Here is a 19,400-nt window from a genome sequence, read left to right as displayed (position 1 = left end):
TAAGGGAGTTATTTATTTCCTTCTTAAAGTCCTCCATCATCATCTTGAGAAGTGACTTTAGATCCATATCTTTCTTTTCTGCAAGTATCCAGGACTTGCTCCAGGTGGGAGAGTTTGGTTCTGATGATGCCAAGTAACCTTGGTTTCTGTTGCTTCTGTTCTTATGCTTGCCTCCTGCCATCTGATTATCTCAAGTGCTTGTTGTGGTCAATATTTCTGATTGGAGCCTGTCCTTCCTATAATCCCAGCTGATTCAGGACTCCTCAGAGTCCAGCTTTCTCTGTGATCCTTTGATTGTGGACTCCTGTGAACCTGAGATTCTGGGTGAGTTCTTGGCGGTCAAGATTCCTCTGAGACCCTGAGATCCTGGTGTGACCAAGCTCCTGTTATCCTGGGATCCTGCAATCCTAAGATCCTGGCCATGTTACAATGCCTGGAAGTGGTGTCTCCTCTGGGGACCATGGAGCTGTCTAGTGTGTTCGAAACCAAGGTATACCAGCACCAATCATAAGGAACCCAAGCCGCTGGTTAGGCAGGGCTCCCATGTCCTTGCTCCTGCTGTCACAGGCCCGTCACAATTGGTTTGGAACAGATTTTGTGTTCCACTCACCAGTGACCCTAAGATCGCGTGAAGAGTCCTCTGGGGACCTTAGGACTGTCCACCGAGTTCACACCCAAGGTGGCCTGGAGCTGGTGCTGACCAGAAGGGACTTGAGTCCCTGCCCACCTTCTTTAAGAAGTGTTCAAACATCTTTGCACCTTGCCATGACTTGTGGTTGACATCTTCTCTAATCTATCAGTTACATGTATCTCACTTTTCCATATCCTGTATCATTTTCAGATCATAACAGTCCTCAGAGTCACCCCTTTCTGATTTTATTCTTGTATCAACTTAGTGTCTCTTGACCTTTGGAAAGTGAGTATAAGTCTCTCCTGCTCTGGCTCTGATAGGACTTAATGCCATTACTGTGACTTGCCTGTAGTCCTCCCACTAATTTTTGTGATTTTAATCCCAGCAACTGCAATTGAGTTAAAGAGTTTCTCAGCACTATCAATAAACCAGAACAAATAGTATTCAATGACATCAACAATCAAAATGCACATTTCCAAATTGAACAGATGTTAGCCTCTACTGAAACAAAACCTCTATGAAAAACATCACGCCTCCAGAAAAAAAAAAGTAATTATAGCATACTGTTATGATCATGGAAATGCAGAGTTTAAATGTTTCTGGACATTTTACGAACAGTTTAGAAAAGCACAACCAATAAGCTGACAATTCATGATTGTGGGATTTTTTTTCTCATAAAAATATATTCAACATTTATTTATTTCAGAGTTATTCACAGGAAAATACCTGGGAGTAAAGATATCCACATTTCTTATTTATTCATCAGTTCAATCTGTCACACAAACACACACACCCCTTCAGAGTTATCAATAACTGATCAGCACTTCCCAATGTAATTATATGTGTCATTTGAAGTGAAAGCTCTAAAGACTTCAATTTCTCTATAACTATACTCAAATACAAACTATCTCTTGAGAAATAAAACTTTATTTTTGTGTCATGTCCTATTGACAATAAGACTAGGGCCCTTGTGGAACAGTTGCCTATAATAGAAAGATGGATAATGTGGTTCTGTGGCCCTTCATATACAGAAATGTTGAACAGTGAAGAATGTTACTTGTGCAAGTCAGACTCTGATACTATACAAAAGATAACAGCTTTTCCAATAAATAAGAACCTCTTCCATGGCTACAGAGGAAGCATGACACAACTGACAGGTCCCAAAGTTACAAATATAACATTTAAATAAATTTTATTACTATACTTAAAATGTAATCAACACAGCTGCAAGCAACATCCCAGTGTTTTTTTTTTTTGTTTTTGTTTTTTACAGTTTTGTTTTCCTCAATTACATTTCCAATGCTATCCCAAAAGTCCCCCATAGCGCCTCCCACTTCCCTACCCACCCATTCCCATTCTTTTGGCCCTGGCATTCCCCTATATTGGGGCATATAAAGTTTGCAAGTCCAATGGGCCTCTCTTTCCATTGATGGCCGACTAGGTCATCTTTCAATACATATGCAGCTAGAGACAAGAGCTCCGGGGTTCTGGTTAGTACATCATGTTGTTCCAACAATAGGGTTGCAGATCCCTTTAGCTCCTTGGGTACTTTCTCTAGCTTCTCCATTGGGAGCCCTGTGATACATCCAATAGCTGACTGTGAACATCCACTCCTGTGTTTGCTAGGCCCCGGCATCGTCTCACAAGAGACAGCTATATTTGGGTCCTTTCAGCAAAATCTTGCTAGTGTATGCAATGGTGTCAGCGTTTAGAAGCTGCTTATGGGATGGATCCCTGGATACGGCAGTCTCTAAATGGTCCATCCTTTCATCACAGCTACGAACTTTGTCTCTGTAACTCCTTCCCTGGGTGTTTTGTTCCCAATTCTAAGAAGGTGCACAGTGTCCACACTTTGGTCTTCATTCTTCTTGAGTGTCATGCGTTTAGCAAATTGTATCTTATATCTTGGGTATCCTAAGTTTTGGGCTAATATCCACTTATCAGTGAATACATATTGTGTGAGTTCTTTTGTGATTGTGTTACTTCACTCAAGATGATGCCCTCCAGGTCCATCCATTTGGCTAGGAATTTCATAAATTCATTCTTTTTAATAGCTGAGTAGTACTCCATTATGTAAATGTACTATAATTTCTGTATCCATTCCTCTGTTGAGGGACATCTGGGTTCTTTCCAGCTTCTGGCTATTATAAATAGGGCTGCTATGAACATAGTGGAGCATGTGTCCTTTTTACCGGTTGGGACATCTTCTGGATATATGCCCAGGAGAGGTATTGCTGGATCCTCCGGTAGTACTATGTCCAATTTTCTGAGGAACCGCCAGACTGATTTCCAGAGTGGTTGTACAAGCTTGCAATCCCACCAACAATGGAGGAGTGTTCCTCTTTCTCCACATCCTCGCCAGCATCTGCTGTCACCTGAATTTTTGATCTTAGCCATTCTGACTAGTGTGAGGTGGAATCTCAGGGTTGTTTTGATTTGCATTTCCCTGATGATTAAGGATGTTGAACATTTTTTCAGGTGCTTCTCTGCCATTCGGTATTCCTCAGGTGAGAATTCTTTGTTCAGTTCTGAGCCCCATTTTTAATGGGGTTATTTGACTTTCTGGAGTCCACCTTCTTGAGTTCTTTATATATATTGGATATTAGTCCCTTATCTGATTTAGGATAGGTGAAGATCCTTTCCCAATCTGTTGGTGGTTTTTTTGTCTTATTGATGGTGTCTTTAGCCTTGCAGAAGCTTTGTAGTTTCATGAGGTCCCACTTGTCAATTCTCGATCTTACAGCACAAGCCATTACTGTTCTATTCAGGAATTTTTCCCCTGTGCCCATATCTTCAAGGCTTTTCCCCACTTTCTCCTCTATAGGTTTCAGTGTCTCTGGTTTTATGTGAAGTTCCTTGATCCACTTAGACTTGACCTTAGTACAAGGAGATAGGAATGGATCGATTCGCATTCTTCTACATGTTAACAACCAGTTGTGCCAGCACGATTTGTTGAAAATGCTGTCTTTCTTCCACTGGATGCTTTTAGCTCCCTTGTCGAAGATCAAGTGACCGTAGGTGTGTGGGTTCATTTCTGGGTCTTCAATTCTATTCCATTGGTCTATTTGTCTGTCACTATACCAGTACCATGCAGTTTTTATCACAATTGCTCTGTAGTAGAGCTTTAGGTCCGGCATGGTGATTCCACCAGAGGTTCTTTTATCCTTGAGAAGAGTTTTTGCTATCCTAGGTTTTTTGTTATTCCAGATGAATTTGCAGATTGCACTTTCTAATTCGTTGAAGAATTGGTTTGGAATTTTGATGGGGATTGCATTGAATCTGTAGATTGCTTTTGGCAAGATAGCCATTTTTACAATGTTGATCCTGCCAATCCATGAGCATGGGAGATCTTTCCATCTTCTGAGATCTTCTAGAATTTCTTTCTTCAGAGACTTGAAGTTTTTATTATACAGATCTTTCACTTCCTTAGTTAGAGTCACGCCAAGATATTTTATATTATTTGTGACTATTGAGAAGGGTGTTGTTTCCCTAATTTCTTTCTCAGCCTGTTTATTCTTTGTGTAGAGAAAGGCCATTGATTTGTTTGAGTTAATTTTATATCCAGCTACTTCACCGAAGCTGTTTATCAGGCTTAGGAGTTCTCTGGTGGAATTTTTAGGGTCACTTATATATACTATCATATCATCTGCAAAGAGTGATATTTTGACTTCATCTTTTCCAATTTGTATCCCTTTGATCTCCTTTTGTTGTCGAATTGCTCTGGCTAGGACTTCAAGTACAATGTTGAATAGGTATGGAGAAAGTGGACAGCCTTGTCTAGTCCCTGATTTTAGAGGGATTGCTTCAAGCTTCTCACCATTTACTTTGATGTTGGCTACTGGTTTGCTGTAGATTGCTTTTATCATGTTTGGGTATGGGCCTTGAATTCCTGATCTTTCCAAGACTTTTATTATGAATGGGTGTTGGATCTTGTCAAATGCTTTTTCCGCATCTAACAAGATGACCATGTGGTTTTTGTCTTTGAGTTTGTTTATATACTGGATTACGTTGATGGATTTCCGTATACTGAACCATCCATGCATCCCTGGGATGAAACCTACTTGGTCAGGATGGATGATTGTTTTGATGTGTTCTTGGATTCGGTTAGCAAGAACTTTATTGAGGATTTTTGCATCAATATTCATAAGGGATATTGGTCTGAAGTTTTCTATCTTTGTTGGGTCTTTTTGTGGTTTAGGTATCAGAGTAATTGTGGCTTCATAGAATGAGTTGGGTAGAGTACCTTCTGTTTCTATTTTGTGGAATAGTTTGTGAAGAACTGGGATTAGATCTTCTTTGAAGGTCTGATAGAACTCTGCACTAAACCCATCTGGTCCTGGGCTTTTTTTAGTTGGGAGACTATTAATGACTGCTTCTATTTCTTTGGGGGATATAGGGCTGTTTAGATCATTAACCTGATCTTGATTCAACTTTGGTACCTGGTATCTGTCTAGGAACTTCTCCATTTCATCCAGGTTCTCCAGTTTTGTTGAGTATAGCCTTTGGTAGAAGGATCTGATGGTGTTTTGGATGTCTTCAGGATCTGTTGTTATGTCTCCTTTTTCATTTCTGATTTTGTTAATTAGGATGCTTTCCCTGTGCCCTCTAGTGAGTCTGGCTAAGGGTTTATCTATCTTGTTGATTTTCTCAAAGAACCAGCTCCTTGATTGGTTGATTCTTTGAATAGTTTTTCTTGTTTCCACTTGGTTGATTTCGCCCCTGAGTTTGATTATTTCCTGCCGTCTACTCCTCTTGGGTGAATTTGCTTCCTTTTGTTCTAGTGCTTTTAGGTATGTTGTCAAGCTGCTAATGTGTGCTCTCTCTAGTTTCCTTTTGGAGGCACTCAGAGCTATGAGTTTTCCTCTTAGAAATGCTTTCATTGCGTCCCATAAGTTTGGGTATGTTGTGGCTTCATTTTCATTGAACTCTAAAAAGTCCTTAATTTCTTTCTTTATTCCTTCCTTGACCAAGGTATCATTGAGAAGAGTGTTGTTCAGTTTCCACGTGAAGGTTGGCTTTCTATTATTTATTTTGTTATTGAAGATCAGCCTTAGTCCATGGTGATCTGATAGGATGCATGGGACAATTTCAATATTTTTGTATCTGTTGAGGCCTGTTTTGTGACCAATTATGTGGTCAATTTTGGAGAAGGTACCATGAGGTGCTGAGAAGAAGGTATATCCTTTTGTTTTAGGATAGAATGTTCTGTAGATATCTGCCAGATCCATTTGATTCATAATTTCTCTTAGTTTCTCTGTGTCCCTGTTTAGTTTCTGTTTCCATGATCTGTCCATTGGTGAAAGTGGTGTGTTGAAGTCTCCCACTATTATTGTATGAGGTGCAATGTGTGCTTTGAGATTTACTAAAGTTTCTTTAATGAATGTGGCTGCCTTTGTATTTGGAGCATAGATATTCAGGATTGATAGTTCCTCTTGGAGGATTTTACCTTTGATGAGTATGAAGTGTCCCTCCCTGTCTTTTTTAATGACTTTGGGTTGGAAGTCAATCTTATCAGATATTAGAATGGCTACTCCAGCTTGTTTCTTCATACCATTTGCTTGGAAAATTGTTTTCCAGCCTTTCATTCTGAAGAAGTGTCTATCTTTTTCTCTGAGATGAGTTTCCTGTAAGCAGCAAAATGTTGGGTCTTGTTTGTGTAGCCAGTTTGTTAGTCTATGTCTTTTTATCGGGGAGTTGAGTCCATTGATATTAAGAGATATTAAGGAAAAGTAATTGTTGTTTCCTGTTATTTTTGTTGTTAAAGTTGGCATTCTGTTCTTGTGGCTGTCTTCTTTTAGGTTTGTTGAGGGATTACCTTCTTGTTGTTTCTAGGGCGTGGTTCCTGTCCTTGTATTGGTTTTTTTCTGTTATTATCCTTTGAAGGGCTGGATTCGTGGAGAGATAATGTGTGAATTTGGTTTTGTCGTGGAATACTTTGGTTTCTCCATGTATGTTAATTGAGAGTTTGGCTGGGTATAGTAGCCTGGGCTGGAATTTGTGTTCTTTTAGTGTCTGTATAACATCTGTCCAGGATCTTCTGGCTTTCATAGTCTCTGGTGAAAAATCTGGTGTAATTCTGATAGGCTTGCCTTTATATGTTACTTGGCCTTTTTCTCTTACTGCTTTTAGTATTCTATCTTTATTTAGAGCATTTGTTGTTCTGATTATTATGTGTCGGGAGATATTTCTTTTCTGGTCCAGTCTATTTGGAGTTCTGTAGGCTTCTTGTATGTTCATGGGCATCTCTTTCTTTAGATTTGGGAAGTTTTCTTCTATAATTTTGTTGAAGATGTTTGCTGGTTCTTTGAGTTGAAAATCTTCATTCTCATCCACTCCTATTATCCGTAGGTTTGGTCTTCTCATTGTGTCCTGTATTTCTTGGATGTTTTGAGTTAGGATCTTTTTGCATTTTACATTTTCCTTGATTGTTGTGCCGATGTTCTCTATGGAATCTTCTGCACCTGAGATTCTCTCTTCCATCTCTTGTATTCTGTTGCTGATGCTCGTATCTATGGTTCCAGATTTCTTTCCTAGGGTTTCTATCTCCAGTGTTGCCTCATTTTGGGTTTTCTTTATTGTGTCTACTTCCCTTTTTAGGTCTAGTATGGTTTTGTTCATTTCCATCATCTGTTTGGATGGGTTTTCCTGTTTTTCATTAAGTACTTCTACCTGTTTGATTACGTTATCCTGTTTTTCTTTAAGGATTTGTAACTCTTTAGCAGTGTTCTGCTGCAATTCTTTAAGGGATTTTTGTGCTTCCTCTTTAATGTCTTCTACCTGTTTACCAGTGTTCCTTTGTATTTCTTTAAGTGTGTTATTAAAGTCCTTCTTGAAGTCCTCTACCATCATCAGGAGATATGCTTTTAGATCCGTGTCTAGCTTTTCCAGTGTGTTGGGGTGCCCTGGACTGGGCGAAGTGGGAGTGCTGGGTTCTGATGATGGTGAGTGGTCTTGGTTTCTGTTAGTAAGATTATTACGTTTACCTTTCGCCATCTGGTAATCTCTGGGGTTAGTTGTTGTCGTTGTCACTGTTTAAAGATTGGAGCAAAAGCTGTGTTCCACTCACCAGCAGTCTCAAAATCCTGTGGCGGGGGTCGTGGGTAGCTGGTGGTACCCCGGTGCTGGTCCAGCCAGAAGAGGCCTGTGGTCCTACTCAGGCCGGTTTTCTGCTTCCCTAACTAATGCAGTCTCAGGTCCCGCGCACAATTGGATTGGAGCAGAAGCTGTGTTCCACTCTCCAGAAGTCTTAAGATCCTGTGGCGGGTGTTGTGGGTAGCTGGCGAGTGTCAGCTGACCCTGCGCCCTAGCTACCCTGGTGCTTTTCTGACCGGAAGAGGCTTGTGGCCCTACGTAGGCCGGATTTCTGCCTCCCCAACCAAAGCAGTCTCAGGTCCCGCGTGATTGGACTGGAGCAGAAGCTGTGTTCCACTCACCAGCAGTCTCAAAATCCTGTGGCGGGGGTCGTGGGTAGCTGGCGGGTGTCAGCCGACCCTGAGCTCTAGCTACCCCGGTGCTGATCCGGCCAGATGAGCCAGTGTTTGTTTTAAGAATCTTTTAAATACTGATTTTTAAAATGTATTTATACTTATTTAAAACAATTCTATTAAGAAAAGTAAAGAAAGTAATAATGAAAACTAGAGGTACAAGAAGCTGGGAACAGATCTACCCAAGGGCCAGCTTTATACCACTCCTGGGCCTACACCCAAAGGACTCAATATCCTACCACAGAGACACTTGCTTATCCGTGTTCATTTATTTATTTATAATAGCCAGAAATTGCAAACACTTTACATATCCATCAGTGGATTAATGGATCAAGAAAACATGGTACATTTACACACAAAAAAAGGTTACTCAGTTGTTCAGAACAACAATAACAATGAAATAAAAAAAAATGAAATTATGAAATTCCCAGGTAAATGGATGGAGCTAGGAAAAAGTCATCCAGAGTGAAAGTAACTCAGACCTAAAAACACAAATAAGGCATGTATTCTCTTATATGTGGATGTTAACTTTTAAGTCTGATGAGCAGACACACACACACACCTGTTTGTGTGTGTGTGTGTGTGTGTGTGTGTGTGTGTGTGTGTGTGTGTGTATACATATGTGGGCAAAGAGATTAGGCATTGAGATTAGGTATTAATAGGGATCTCTCTAGGAAGGGGAAATATAATGTACAGTTATAGATGGACATTAGGTAAGTAGAATGGAAGGAAGAATCAGAGATGGGAAGGTAAGAGAGGGTAGTGGAAGGAATACAAGCAAAAACAGCTAGAACTGAGGACCATTTGAGAATTCACATTGAAATCTACTAGAGTAGAAGCTTCTTAAAATATATAGATATGTGAAGGAAGTCCAAATGGAATGACTAAACAGGGAGAGGCAAAGCCTAAACTAAATATCTCTCATCACCAAATGAAATCTCCAGTGTAGGAATAGGTTACAAATAATTGAGTTGTTGGAGAAAGAGGTCCCATGAAAATCTCTGAACAACCTAGGTTATATTCCCAAGATTATTAGTTGCTCTCCACAAACTGATGGCAAGACCTTATTGATGAAGGTAACACCTACATAACTCATTGAACATGAAGAAGTGGAACTGGTGCCTACCTATAGCCTTCATCAACTAGTGCCCATGGTACTCAAAGGTACTCTACTCTCTAACCACAGGAGAAAGCTAACCAGCAACCAATCTGGAAACCCTCAATCTACAACTGTGATCCATCTGTATTAAACAATGGTGCAAAAGTGGCACAAAAGTTGTCAGGAATAACCGACCACTATCGGATTAGATTTAAGACCCACTCCATGAGATGAAAACCCTGCCTGACAATGCTCAGGTAGCCATGAACTTGAGATTAAATGGGGTATGGACCTAGGGGATGACCAAACACTACTCTTCTGCTAAAGGAACACAGCAAAAAAATTACTCTTAACTGCATTCTGTTATTTATATTCATTGATCATTCTTGCTCGGCCATCATCAGAGAAGCTTTCTCTTTTAAGACACAGGAGCAAATAAAGAGACTGACCACTAGACAATATGCAAAGAGTGACAGACCTTGGAATACTCAATCTTAAATGGGATGTCGTGATCAAGTGAACCTTGCAGAAGAGGAGGCAGAAATATCGTTAGAGCCAATGGGGACAAAAGACACCAACAAAACAAGGCAGCCTAAACACAGCAAGACTGATGCACATGCACATATGAACTCACAGAGACTGTGTCAGCATACACAGGACCTGCATATGTCTAAATCAGACGGGGTCCCAGTGTTGAGCAGAAACAAGCCCCCATTTGTAACCTAGAGGCAATCTCCAAGTAACAAAGGAAAATTAGTTTTCTCCAATGGAGTCTCATTAGGTATATAAGCCACACTTAAGGGCAGGCCCCATGCCCAGCAGCAGATGGCCAACGTAAAACATTATCAATGGTATCTTTGGAAGTTTTTTGTTTTGGTTTTGGGTTTTGGGTTTTGGGTTTTTTTGTTTGTTGGTTGGTTGGTTGGTTTTTTTTCGAGACAGGGTTTCTCTGTATAGCCCTGGCTGTCCTGGAACTCACTTTGTAGACCAGGCTGGCCTCGAACTCAGAAATCCACCTGCCTCTGTCTCATAATTATTTGTCTGGGCATTTTGTTTGTTTAATTTTTTTTTAACCTCATACATCTTTTCTTATATATTATGGTTGTGTTTTTGTGGGATTTCTCTTGTGTACAAATGTGTATATCTCGGTAACTGTATGTGTTCTCACCGCCTTTGTCCATTTTTTTTTCTGTTTGCTTTGTTCTATTATGGTTAGTTTTCCTGTTTTTGTTTTGTTTTGTTTTGCTTTTAGTTGCCTGTTTTCTAATGAGAAAATTGTGGATTTGGTGGGTCTTGGGGAAGAACTGGGGGGACTTGCGGAAAAAAACTATGATCATGCAAAATCCTTTTTCAACAGAAATTAAAATTATAAAAAGTTATACTAAATAAAACATGATAATGTAAAACATGTAATGTGTGATCAATGAGTCTAGAGAAAACAGCATAATGATGGAAATGGAATCTTTAGATGTTAGAAACAAAAAGGCATTATTATGATCAAAAAGTTACTATATAGGCAAAAGTAAAATTATATTTATACCTTACATTATATAAAAAAGTAAATTCCAGATATACTAATGTCCTAAAGTCAAATATTTTTTCAAATCCAAAACAATATTTTCTTTGAATTATCAAAAAATCCTTAATGACAAAAGTACACATAAAATATTAATTCTTTAAATAGTAATTTCTGTTAATCCTATACAACCTAAGATAACAGATTTAATCTTAAGAAGTCACTTGCAAAGCCAAAGATAATCAACTGGAATAAACAATACAAGTAAATACAAATAAAAAGTAACTCCTTCAAAGACACAATTGAGGAAACTTGTGCACAAAGGCAACATAACCTTTAGTTTAGGAGGCATTGAAGTGCTGAGTGACATTCTATACTGTAAGGATGTGGGAAGATGGCTGCACTAGGCTCAGCTACTGGAGTTCTGGCTCCTATATGAGTGACAAGAATAATTGGGTCCTCTGTTGTGGAACCTCTACCTCTAGATGATCAGGCCCAAACTCTTTGAGTAAGCATGAAGTCAGACATATAAAATGGCCTTTATCTCATGCACCATAAAATGAAATGATATAGGCCTAATAAAAATTAAATAAATTCCCAATGAATAAGATTAATGTCTGAGTGAATAAAAACTGAACTCAATTCAAAATAATAAATAAAAAGTGAACACATTAATCAGGATCACAGATATGACTAGTAATAATAATAATAATGTCAACAAACAGATGCTGAAAGACTTCACAACATCAGGAACTCAAGGCATTACCATAAAACACAAGGCAGCCAGATAATGTGAAGCCAAGATATTTAAACTTTAATACCAATCAAAAATAAATTAAAAATCAACCTTTTATGGAGATATTACTTGCAGAATCCAAATGTTAATTTTAAGAATTAATTTAATACTTTCCAATATAATGAGGCAATAAAAAGGAGATCTGTTACATAAAAAAGATATAATCCAAGTGTAAAAGTTGCAGCAGGTGAAATCAATGAAAGTAGCAGAACAATGAACACTAAAAATCATCTCACTTATAAAACTGATGAAAATAACAATTTCTAGAACTCTGGGAATTAATCAAACACTTTTACCAACCTAAAAATATTAATATAAGAAAATCAACAGTAAGGATCCAAAGCTCAGACCTGTAGGCAAAGTGCTGCCTCCTGCAGCTTTTCCCCTCTGGTGCAGATGTCAGTACTCTTTCCAAAGTGCTTGGGAGATGGCCGAAAGCTTGGACATGAGCTGTTCCTAGGGACACAAGCCAGGGACCTCCTGGAGCAAGGAGGAGCCTTTCCAACAACTGATCACCAAAGTCAGGAGCCAAGAGAAGCTCTTAGTATACAAAGATGCTTCTACAATGCCTGTAGCCTTAAGCTCACAACTAACCCTGACAAGCTGGTCCAACTCTTACCCTCAACCAGGTCCAACCTAAAGGGCAGGGATGAATCAGTTTCCAGTGAGGACTCACTACCACCCAACACCTGCCAATGTTCTAGAATAGGCAAACAAAAAAATGAATACAAGAGACTGAAAACTAGGTTCAAAATTAATATACTCATATAGCAACAAAGGAACAATAATCAAAACAAGAACCACATTAAGTTACATGAGGAATTTAGAAACACTAATAGATACAAAAAGATAGAGGGAAAAAAAACACTATTATCATACTATGATTACAATACCAAGAATAGAGACACAATGAATACTCAAAACTACAAGGGAGAAACACCAAGGTAAAAGCACTCTTCTCAGCAAAAAATCTAAACTCCAGGAGCTTATGAAGATTATATATATATATATGTAAATATATATATATATATGTAAATATATATATATATATATATATATATATATATATATATATATACAGTTCCTGAAGCAAAATAACTGTGCACCAGGACTAATATATCTAACAAAGTTATCCTTTGAGAGTAGGGGATAAAGAGAGATCTATGATAATCTTAAACTAAGCAATTCCTAAACACAAAACCAGCAACTACAGAACAAACCTAATAGAATAGGAAATAGAGGAGAAAGAAAAACAAGACACAAGCACAGAACCTCTAGAATGAGTAAATCTCACCAAAAGAATGGGTAACAAATGATACTCAAGTTTTATTAATTCAACAAACCAGCAAACCACTCAGATGAAGAAAAAAGTTAAATACCTTTTAACTAAACTTAAGTTAAATATCTCAATAGTAACCTTAAATACAGACTGGCGACTGACTGGATAGTTTTTAAAACAATATCCAACTACTTTTCTATTAAAAAACTATAATCTCCCCTCACTCGCTAAAACAGAATGATGGAAATGATATTCCAAGAGAAATTTAAAACAAAGTAGGGGTTTCTACCCTCATACCTAACAAAGCATATCCAAGCCTAAGTTAGTCATAAACAAGAAGAATACTGGATACTAATAAAAGTAACAAACTTTCATAAAAACAAAATAATTATATATAGATGTGAATTAAATATTAGATTACCTAATTTCATAAAACAAACCTTTTTGAACATAGATGTAAAGACAGGTATTGGGCTGGACAAGTATTCAATCAATACGTCATTCTCTTTAGCCAGTAGATTATTCAGAGTAAATAAAAGGAAATCCAGGGTTAAATAGATTAAATGAATTTAATAGGCAGACAGTTATAGGATATACTGTGGGGATATGACAGCCAGCTCTAACATGACAGCATTGTGTTTTTTTCTGGCCCAGAAATGAGCTTCTCTAGCCCATCATTTGAGTGCACAGATCCAAGGAATAAGTTAAACTGGTTCCCTGTGATGACTAAAGAAGCTTAACATGAAGCCTGGTATCCCTTCAGGCCTACTGACCTTTCACTCCGGGGCCTAGTGGCCTGCAGGTGAGGCGAGAATAGAATAATGGCTATGAAGTATTAACAGCTGCCTTTGCTTCTGTACAGCCTGCTCCTTGCATGGTAAGGGGATGAAATGGTCTTTTACTAAAGAGCCAGGAGGAGGCAGAGGGATCAACAACTGAGGGATGTAAAACAATTTTCCTGCCAAGTTGTGAATTTCTGATGTCTGCCTTGAAAATCCCACCTTAACCACGCCCTCTTCTGCATATTATGCTGTCTCTAAAGCTGCCATCCTTCTGTTAGCAGGAAAAATAAATTCATTTAATATAAATGTGAATTAAGTCTAGGTCTTTGGTCATTCCTAGTGAATTCAAACACCACAGCAAGGCCACCCAACAGCTGTGGAATCTTTTCTCAGTAATCCATAAATCTTTCTAAAAATACAGCACATTTTAGACCATAAAGCTACTCTTTTTATCATATTTAAATAACTTTTATTCAATGTTTAATATTACAGTCTTGAGAAAGTTTTAGAGATGCATTATCTATGGAAAAGCAAAAAATGTTTACGATTCTCAAAAATAAGAGCAGTGGACAACAGGTAAATCTCAGAGTCTCCTCAAGATAGAATGAGCAGTGTTTGTCTTATTTTTCTCTACTGTGTAAATCGATGGCTTCCCTTCAGACACGAGTGCATAAAAACTCAAACTAAGCTACTCTTAATAAAAGCAAAAAACACAATAGTTCATCTATATTGTCAGATTATTATAAAATAATGAAATCTTGACTCATCTGAGTCATTGAAGAAATCAATGGATTTTTTTTAATTCCTTGAATGAAAATTAGTCATAATCCCTAGGATACTGCAAAGGCAGTCATGAGAGAAGTTTGTAGCTGTAATTGCTTATATTCAAAATTCAGAACAAATTTAAATAAGTTACTTAATGATGAACATTAAAATAGTAAAAAAAAACAAAAATAAACAGGCCAAAACCAAAATACAAAGATATAAAGACTAAATATGGAGCAGTTGAGCAGGGCAGGAAAACAGGTAATGAAGACACCCCCACCCTCAGCTCTAAAATGTAACATCTGCAGCAGCCTTCCCTGCCTCCTGACCCCTGCCCCATCTTCTGTGGGTTCCCCCAGATCTTCCCTGAAAAAGCTTCCTTCCTCAATTCTTTGCTTTTTCCCAGCCCTGAACTCCAGCAAGCAGCCACTGACAACCACAAGCCATGGAAGCAGGTGGGATAACTGCAGATCTTCACCTCTCCTTCTGCTCCGACAGTCTCAAATCCTTCTCTCTCCAAAATCTAACCCCCAGCTCTATAGCAGAAAACTTGATGAGGTCTCTCTCTCTCCTCTCTGCCCCATCCCCAATGAATCACAAGATTCTTCTCTTTCAACATTCCTTCCCCCAAATCATCCATTATCCCAGCTTTCAGGCATTCTCTGTGAACACACCAGCTGAAGAGGCCAGGGAAACAGAGGAAACAAAGCAAAGAACAAAACACCCACCTATAAAGACAAACCAAAAATTAGCACCTAATCCTGTTATGTCAATTCCCAGTGCTTACATGCCACTGTAAAAACACAATCAATAACAGCCAAGACAGTATGTTTCTATCAGAGTCCAGCAACTCTACCGCAGCAGGCCCTAAATATAGCTGAAGCACAAGAAAAAGACTTTAAAACCTCCTGTGTGAAGATTATAAAGGTTCTCAAAGAGAAAATGAATAAATCTCTTGATTCCAGGAAAACCAAACAGTGGGAAGAAATTAATAATATCCTCAAAGAAATCCAGAAGAACACAAACAGTGGAAGAAAATGAATAAAACTGCTCAAGACCTAAACATTTTTTTTTTCTATGAAAACAGAATCAATAAAGAACACCCAAGCCAGGCATGGTGGTGCTCGCCTTTAATCCCTGCACTCAGGAGGCAGAGGCAGGTGGATTTCTGAGTTCAAGGCCAGCCTAGTCTACAGAGTGAGTTCCAGAACAGCCAGGGCTACACCCAAACAAAAGAATATACTCAGTACCTCACGGAACCTTCTCCAAAATTGATCAAATAATTAAATCCAAGGTAAGCCTCAAGAAATACAAGAAGACTGAAATAACTCCATGCATTTTATCACATCACCATGTATTAAAGATGTACTTCAACAACAACAGAAACAACAAAAAGCCTACATACTTATGGAAACTGAAAAACTCTCTACTCAATGATCACTGGGACAGGGAAGAAATAAACAAATTAAAGACTTTCTAGAATTCAATGAAAGTGAAGGCACAACATACCCAAACTTATGGGACACTATGAAAGAGCTAAGAAGAAAGTTCATAGCACTAAGTGCCCTCATAAAGAAATTGGAGAGTTCTCACACTAATAAATTAAAAGAATATCTGAAGGTCCTAGAAAAAAAGGAAGCAAACATGCCCAGGAGGACTTAACAGGAGGAAATAATCAAACTCAGGGTTGAAATCAATCAATAAGAAACAAAGACAATAAAAAGAATCAATGAAACCAAGACCTGGTTCTTTGAGAAAATCAACAAGATGGACAAAAAATTAGCCAAATTAACTAAAAGGTAGAGAAACAATATGCAAATTAACAAAATCAGAAATGAAAAGGGAGCCATAACAACAAACACTGAAGAAATTCAAAGAATCATTAGGTCTTACTTCAAAAAGCCTATATACTACAAAATTGGAAAATCTAAATGGAAAGGATGATTTTCTAGACAGATACCAATTACCAAAACTAAATTAAGATTAGATAAACTGATCTTGACTAGTACTATAACCACTAAGGAACTAGAAGTAGTCATTTAAAGTCTCCCAAACAAAAAAGCAAAGGGCCAGATAGATTTTGAGCAGAATCCTACCAGACTTTCAAAGAAGAACTAATGCCAATACTCCTCAAACTATCCCATAAAAAAGAAACAGAAGGAACATTGCAAAACTCATTCTATGAGGAAACAGTCACCCTGATATCTAGACCACACAAAGACTCAACAAAGAAAGAGAACTTCAGACCAATTTCTCTCATGAACATTGATGGAAAAATACTTAACAAACTGAATCCAAAAACATTATCTACATTATCTACAATTATCAAAGACATTATCTACAATGATCAAGTAGGCCTTATTCAAGGGATGCAGGGGTGGTTCAAAATATGAAAATCCAACAATGTAACTCACCATGCAAACAAACTCAAAGAAAAAAAAAAAAAACCTACAGCAAGAACATCTAACACCAGAGATTACCAGATGGTGAAAGGCAAATGCAAGAATCTTACCGACAGAAACTAAGACTACTTGGCACCATCAGAACCCAGTACTCCCACCACAATGAGTCCTGGATACACTAACACACCAGAAAAGCAAGATTCAGATATAAATCATATCTCATGATCCTGGTAGAGGATATTAAGAAGGATATTAATAACTCCCTTAAAGAAAAACAGGAGAACACAGCTAAAAAGGTAGAAGCCCTTAAAGAAGAAACACAAAAATTCCTTAAAGAATTGCAGGAAAATACAACCAAACAGGTGGCAGAATTGAACAAAACCATCCAGTATCTAAAACTGGAAGTAGAAACAATAAGAAATTACAAAGGGAGACAACTCTGGAGATAGAAATCGTAGGACAGAAATCAGAAGCCATAGATGCAAGTATCACCAACAGAATACAAGAGATGGAAGAGAGAATTTCAAGTGCAAAAAATTCCATAGAAAACATGGACACAACAATCAAAAAAATGGAAAATGCAAAAAGATCCTAACTCAAAACATCCAGGAAGTCCAGGACACTGAGAAGACCAAACCTAAGAATAATAGGTACAAAAGAGAATGATAATAGGTATAAAGAGAGAATTTTCAACTGAAAGGGCCAGTAAATATCTTCAACAAAATTATAGAAGAAAACTTACCTAACTTAAGCAAAGAGATGCCCATGAACATACAAGGAGCCTACAGAACTACAAATAGACTGGACCAGAAAAGAAATTCCTCTCAACACATAATAATCAAAACACCAAATGCACTAAAAAGAGAAAGAATATCAAAAGCAGTAAGTGAAAAAGGTCAAGTAACATATAAAGGCAGACCCACCAGAATTACACCAGACTTCTCACCAGAGACTATGAAAGCCATAAGAAACTGGACAAATGTCATACAGACCCTAAGAGAACACAAATGCCAGCCCAGGCTACTATACCCAGCAAAGCTCTCAACTACTATAGATGGAGAAACCAAAGTATTCCATGACAAAACCATATTTACACAATATCTTTCCACGAATCCAGCCCTTCAAAGGATAAAAAAGAGAAAACAACAACACAATGAGGGAAACTATGCCCTAGTAAAACCAAGAAAGTAATATTTCAACAAACCTAAAAAAAGATAATCTCATGAACAGAATCTCAACTCTAACAACAAATAACAGGAAGCAACAATTACTTTTCCTTAACATCTCTTAATATCAATGGACCCAACTCCCCAATAAAAAAGATATAGACTAACAGACTGAATACGTAAATAAGACACAACATTTTGATGCATACAGGAAAGCCACCTCAGGGACAAAGACAGACACTACCTCAGAGTAAAAAGCTGGAAAACAATTGTCCAAGAAAATGGTCCCCAGAAACAAGGTAGAGTAGCCACTCAAATACTAAATATAATCGACTTTCAACCTATAATCAAAAAAGACAAGAAAGAAACATCATACTCATCAAGGTAAAATCCACCAAGATGAACTCTCAATTTGAACATCTCTGCTCCAAATGCAAGGGCATCCACATTCATTAAAGAAACTTTAGTAAAGCTCAAAGCATACATTGCACCTCACACAATAATAGTGAGAGACTTCAAGACTCCACTTTTATCAATGCACAGATCCTGGAAACAGAAACTAAACAAAAACACAGTGAAACTAACAGAAGTTATGAAGCAAATGGATTTAACAGATATCTATAGAACATTTTACCCTAAAACCTTCTCAGCACCTCATGGTACCTTCTCCAAAACTGACCATATAATCAGTCACAAAACAGGCCTCAACAGATACAAAAATACTGAAATAACCCCATGCATCACCACAGACTAGGGTTGATCTTCAATAACAACATAAATAATAGAAAGCCCATATACATGTGGAAGCTGAACACTCTACTCAAGGATAATTTGGTCAGGGAAAAAATAAAGAAAGACTTTTTAGAGTTTAATGTAAATGAAGCCACAATGTGCCCAAAATTATGGCACACAATGAATGCAGTCCTAAGAGGAAAGCTCATAGTTCTGTGTGCCTCCATAAAGAAACTAGAGAGAGCATACAGGAGCAGCTCGACAGGATACCTAAAAGCTCTAGAACAAAAGGAAGCAAATTCACCCAAGAGGAATATAAGGCAGGAAATAATCAAACCCAAGGGCAAAATCAACCAAGTGGAAACAAAAGAATTATTCAAAGAATCAACCAAACCAGGAGCTGGTTCTTTGAGAAAATCAACAAGACAGATAAACCCTTAGCCAGACTAAGTAGAGAGCACACGGACAGTCTCCTAATTAACAAAATCAGAAATGAAAATAATTAACAACAACAGAAACTGAGAAAATCCAAAAAATCATTACATCCTATGACAAAAGTCTATACTCAACAAAACTGGAAAATCTGGATGAAATGGGCAATTTTCTAGACAGATACCAAGTACCAAAGTTAAATCAGGATCAGATAAAATATCTATACAGTCCCATATCCCCTGAAGAAACTGAAGCAGTATTAATAGTCTCCCAACCAAAAAAAGCCCAGGACTAGAAGGGTTTAGAGCAGAGTTCT

General features: G+C 37.9%; 1 protein-coding gene and 1 non-coding gene across 4 annotated transcripts in view; both read right to left on the bottom strand.

Annotated features, from left to right (window-relative positions):
* Positions 1-19,400, bottom strand: part of Zpbp (zona pellucida binding protein) — a 155,874-nt gene that overhangs the window by 120,543 nt on the left and 15,931 nt on the right. The gene's annotated exons all lie outside the window — the stretch shown is intronic.
* On the bottom strand, positions 1,680-1,807 carry LOC115032657 (small nucleolar RNA SNORA24). The gene has a single exon (XR_003838290.1). It is a non-coding gene; the product is annotated as a small nucleolar RNA SNORA24 (small nucleolar RNA).

Source organism: Mus caroli, unplaced genomic scaffold (genome assembly GCF_978045245.1).
Source record: "Mus caroli unplaced genomic scaffold, Mus_caroli_1 scaffold_13, whole genome shotgun sequence".
NCBI lineage: Eukaryota > Metazoa > Chordata > Mammalia > Rodentia > Muridae > Mus > Mus caroli.
Note: the sequence above shows the minus strand (reverse complement) of the source record. Positions and strands in the feature narration are given on the sequence as shown.